The sequence below is a fragment of the Mytilus edulis genome, chromosome 13, assembly GCF_963676685.1.
Source record: "Mytilus edulis chromosome 13, xbMytEdul2.2, whole genome shotgun sequence".
Lineage (NCBI taxonomy): Eukaryota > Metazoa > Mollusca > Bivalvia > Mytilida > Mytilidae > Mytilus > Mytilus edulis.
Window position 1 is genome coordinate 46,579,594 of NC_092356.1, and position 5,920 is coordinate 46,585,513.

Consider the following 5,920-nt stretch of genomic DNA (forward strand, 5'->3'; position numbering starts at 1 on the left):
TCTTACCTGTATTTGGCAAAACTGCTAGGAATGTTTGGTTCTCAATGATCTTCAACTTCGTCCTTTATTTTGGCCTTTCAACCATTATTTTGATTCGAGCGTCACTAATGAGTCTTTTGTAGACGAAACTCGCGTCTGGTATTTATGATGAGTTTTTTTTTTGTTATGCCGCTGCTGGGTGACCCCCCTAATTTTTTGACATTTTGTTCAAATTTTGAGCTCTAGTTTCAGATTTTTGAACATAGCACCGTTCGATACCTAGTGCAAAAGAAGCGCCTGTTCCTCCTCTACAAGACCTATATAGTCATACCCCGTGACACCCCTCATTATTTTTCTCTAGAAGTCCTAGAATAGGCCGACCCCCCTAATTTTTTGACATTTTTTTCAAATTTTGAGCTCTAGTTTCAGATTTTTGAACATATCGCACTTCGATACCTAGCGCAAAAGGAGCGCCTGTTTCTCTTCTACAAGACCTATATAGTCATACCCCGTGACACCCCTCATTATCTTTCTCTAGAACTCCTGGAATAGGCCGACCTTACCCCCATTTTTTGGACATTTTTTTCGAATTTTGAGCTCTAGTTTCAGATTTTTGAACATAGCGCCCTTCGATACCTAGTGCAAAAGAAGCGCCGGTTTCTCTTCTACAAGACCTATATAGTCATACCCCGTGACACCCCTCATTATCTTTCTCTAGAACTCCTGGAATAGGCCGACCTTACCCCCATTTTTTGGACATTTTTTTCAAATTTTGAGCTCTAGTTTCAGATTTTTTAACATAGCACCGTTCGATACCTAGTGCAAAAGAAGCGCCTGTTCCTCCTCTACAAGACCTATATAGTCATACCCCGTGACACCCCTCATTATTTTTCTCTAGAAGTCCTAGAATAGGCCGACCCCCCTAATTTTTTGACATTTTTTTAAAATTTTGAGCTCTAGTTTCAGATTTTTGAACATAGCGCCCTTCGATACCTAGTGCAAAAGAAGCGCCTGTTTCTCCTCTACAAGACCTATATAGTCATTCCCCGTGACACCCCTCATTATTTTTCTCTAGAAGTCCTAGAATAGGCCGACCCCCCTATTTTTTTGACATTTTTTTCAAATTTTGAGCTCTAGTTTCAGATTTTTGAACATAGCGCCCTTCGATACCTAACGCAAAAGAAGCGCCTGTTTCTCCTCTACAAGACCTATATAGTCATTCTCCGTGACACCCCTCATTATTTTTCTCTAGAAGTCCTAGAATAGGCCGACCCCCCTAATTTTTTGACATTTTTTTCAAATTTTGAGCTCTAGTTTCAGATTTTTGAACATAGCGCCCTTCGATACCTAACGCAAAAGAAGCGCCTGTTTCTCCTCTACAAGACCTATATAGTCATTCCCCGTGACACCCCTCATTATTTTTCTCTAGAAGTCCTGGAATAGGCCGACCCCCCTAATTTTTTGACATTTTTTTCAAATTTTGAGCTCTAGTTTCAGATTTTTGAACATAGCGCCCTTCGATACCTAGCGCAAAAGAAGCGCCTGTTTCTCCTCTACAAGACCTATATAGTCGTACCCCGTGACACCCCTCATTATTTTTCTCTAGAAGCCCTGGAATAGGCCGACCCCCCTAATTTTTTGACATTTTTTCAAATTTTGAGCTCTAGTTTCAGATTTTTGAACATAGCACCGTTCGATACCTAGTGCAAAAGAAACGCCTGTTTCTCCTCTACAAGACCTATATAGTCATACCCCGTGACACCCCTCATTATTTTTCTGTAGAAGTCCTAGAATAGGCCGACCCCCCTAATTTTTTGACATTTTTTTCAAATTTTGAGCTCTAGTTTCAGATTTTTGAACATAGCGCCCTTCGATACCTAACGCAAAAGAAACGCCTGTTTCTCCTCTACAAGACCTATATAGTCATTCCCCGTGACACATCTCATTATTTTTCTCTAGAAGTCCTAGAAAAGGCCGACCCCCCTAATTTTTTGATATTTTTTTCAAATTTTGAGCTCTAGTTTCAGATTTTTGAACATCGCGCCCTTCGATACCTAGCGCAAAAGAAGCGCCTGTTTCTCCTCTACAAGACCTATATAGTCATTCCCCGTGACACCCCTAATTATTTTTCTCTAGAAGTCCTGGAATAGGCCGACCCCCCTAATTTTTTGACATTTTTTTCAAATTTTGAGCTCTAGTTTCAGATTTTTGAACATAGCGCCCTTCGATACCTAACGCAAAAGAAGCGCCTGTTTCTCCTCTACAAGACCTATATAGTCGTACCCCGTGACACCCCTCATTATTTTTCTCTAGAAGCCCTGGAATAGGCCGACCCCCCTAATTTTTTGACATTTTTTTCAAATTTTGAGCTCTAGTTTCAGATTTTTGAAAATAGCACCGTTTGATACCTAGTGCAAAAGAAACGCCTGTTCCTCCTCTACAAGACTTATATAGTCATACCCCGTGACACCCCTCATTATTTTTCTGTAGAAGTCCTAGAATAGGCCGACCCCCCTAATTTTTTGACATTTTTTTCAAATTTTGAGCTCTAGTTTCAGATTTTTTGAACATAGCGCCCTTCGATACCTAACGCAAAAGAAGCGCCTGTTTCTCCTCTACAAGACCTATATAGTCATTCCCCGTGACACCCCTCATTATTTTTCTCTAGAAGTCCTAGAAAAGGCCGACCCCCCTAATTTTTTGACATTTTTTTCAAATTTTGAGCTCTAGTTTCAGATTTTTGAACATAGCGCCCTTCGATACCTAGCGCAAAAGAAGCGCCTGTTTCTCCTCTACAAGACCAATATAGTCATACCCCGTGACACTCCTCATTATTTTTCTCTAGAAGCCCTGGACTAGGCCGACCCCCCTAATTTTTTGACATTTTTTTCAAATTTTGAGCTCTAGTTTCAGATTTTTGAACATAGCGCCCTTTGATACCTAGCGCAAAAGAAGCGCCTGTTTCTCTTCTACAAGACCTATATAGTCATACCCCGTGACACCCCTCATTACTTTTCTCTAGAACTCCTGGAATAGGCCGACCCTACCCCCATTTTTTGGACATTTTTTTCGAATTTTGAGCTCTAGTTTCAGATTTTTGAACATAGCACCGTTCGATACCTAGTGCAAAAGAAGCGCCTGTTTCTCCTCTACAAGACCTATATAGTCATACCCCGTGACACCCCTCATTATTTTTCTCTAGAAGTCCTAGAAAAGGCCGACCCCCCTAATTTTTTGACATTTTTTTCAAATTTTGAGCTCTAGTTTAAGATTTTTGAACATAGCGCCCTTCGATACCTAGCGCAAAAGAAGCGCCTGTTTCTCCTCTACAAGACCAATATAGTCATACCCCGTGACACTCCTCATTATTTTTCTCTAGAAGCCCTGGACTAGGCCGACCCCCCTAATTTTTTGACATTTTTTTCAAATTTTGAGCTCTAGTTTCAGATTTTTGAACATAGCGCCCTTTGATACCTAGCGCAAAAGAAGCGCCTGTTTCTCTTCTACAAGACCTATATAGTCATACCCCGTGACACCCCTCATTACTTTTCTCTAGAACTCCTGGAATAGGCCGACCCTACCCCCATTTTTTGGACATTTTTTTCGAATTTTGAGCTCTAGTTTCAGATTTTTGAACATAGCACCGTTCGATACCTAGTGCAAAAGAAGCGCCTGTTCCTCCTCTACAAGACCTATATAGTCATACCCCGTGACACCCCTCATTATTTTTCTCTAGAAGTCCTAGAATAGGCCGACCCCCCTAATTTTTTGACATTTTTTTCAAATTTTGAGCTCTAGTTTCAGATTTTTGAACATAGCGCCCTTCGATACCTAGCGCAAAAGAAGCGCCTGTTTCTCCTCTACAAGACCTATATAGTCATACCCCGTGACATCCCTCATTATATTTCTCTAGAAGCCGTGGAATAGGCCGACCCCCCTAATTTTTTGACATTTTTTTCAAATTTTGAGCTCTAGTTTCAGATTTTTGAACATAGCGCCCTTTGATACCTAGCGCAAAAGAAGCGCCTGTTTCTCTTCTACAAGACCTATATAGTCATACCCCGTGACACCCCTCATTATTTTTCTCTAGAACTCCTCGAATACGCCGACCCTACCCCCATTTTTGGGACATTTTTTTCGAATTTTGAGCTCTAGTTTCAAATTTTTGAACATAGCACCGTTCGATACCTAGTGCAAAAGAAGCGCCTGTTTCTCCTCTACAAGACCTATATAGTCATTCCCCGTGACACCCCTCATTATTTTTCTCTAGAAGCCCTGGAATAGGCTGACCCTCCTAATTTTTTGACATTTTTTTCAAATTTTGAGCTGTAGATTAAACAATGACATTAAAGGTGCTATATTTTACAGGGTAGGACTACTTTGACATACGTTCTAAATTGAAGAGGGTGCATAGGTGGCCCTACACCTACAAATAATCCGTTGATAGATGCATAGTTATTGTGGTACTGAATATTAGCCTAAAAAGTTATGCGACTTGTTAAATCAATAGATTGGATAAAAACCATTTCAAAATTGAGTTTAAATTGCTATATTTTAACTGATTTTCTGCCTTTTGAAATATTTTTTTATTTAACGGCCGTTGTTGTCTTATTCTGTTTTTTGGTTTCTCGATATATCGCCTTATTGTTCGCTGGCTTATTGTTCGCTAGCTATTGTTCGCTAGCTTCTGCCTGGTTGATCAAAATTGATATAATTGTTTAAGTCCAATCTTAGGGAAATGTAGGGTTTTATAAGTTTTAAAAGTATTTAGCGATTATCATAGATGAAATATAGGATTATTTAAAGAGTACATAAATCTATACTAAGGCTAAAAAAAAGAAAATGTTTTCATAATAAAACAATTTAGGACTTAAAATATGGAAATAAGTATCATATGATTAATCGTTATAAACAATAACGCGATACATCTTCTGTAAATATTTTAATGTGATGCTGATTGAATTAAAAGAAAATTAGCAAACCAAGAAAAAATGAGAAAACACAGAGGAACATAAGGTCATCTTTAACTTCCGGTTTAAGTGATATGACAAATGATAATAGTTCTGATAGATATAATTTAGAAAGTAGCCAAGAAATACTAAAGAAAATAAACGAAAATTCATAAGTCTGAAAGAAAGATCAATTAATGTTAAACTTTCTCTCAACCATTTCTTGTTATCTTAATAAAATGCACGACTAACACGACGTAGACGTAGGCTTCGTGATGATTGTTTTTAAATAAATATATGTGTATATAAAATAATTTTGTTTTAATTAATCATTCTAATTCTCGCTTCAGATTAATCGCTGAAAAAATGTAGATTGTTTAGAAATCCTATAAATATCAGTAATCTCAGAATCACAGCTTTATATTTGTTTATGAAAAAGGAAGGAAAGTGTTGGTTGAATGTCAAACCTTGTGCAAATCCTTTTTCATTCCTTAGTAGAGAAAAGTTTATCTTATCAGTTTAGTTTTTTTATTTTGTTGTTCTTATTTTCAAATAGATAACATATCGATAAAAAAATAATTTCAAATTAAAGCAGTTAGAACTTGAGGACGACTTTGTACTATCAAATTTAGTAAACGCATTAATTTATTTTTGCTATATTTATAGGTATTTTGTTATTAATATATTCTGAAGTTTAAGAATCGGTGTTTAGCCAAGAGAATTAGGTAATAGAGAGGTTCAAATAGTTACACGATACCTTGGTTGCGATCAAATTGTGTCAACTAATGTTGAGGGCGATGGTACTGCCTCCAGAGATGTTAAAATAGCTTCTGCACCATTACTAGAACCAGCCACTAAGAACCATTATCCAGTATTGGACATTGACTTTGATTTTGGACACAACGCAGACATTTAGATGTACATAAAACTATACGATCACATAACTTTATATTGGCAGAGGGAATCGTTACGATTGGAGCGTCACTGATAAG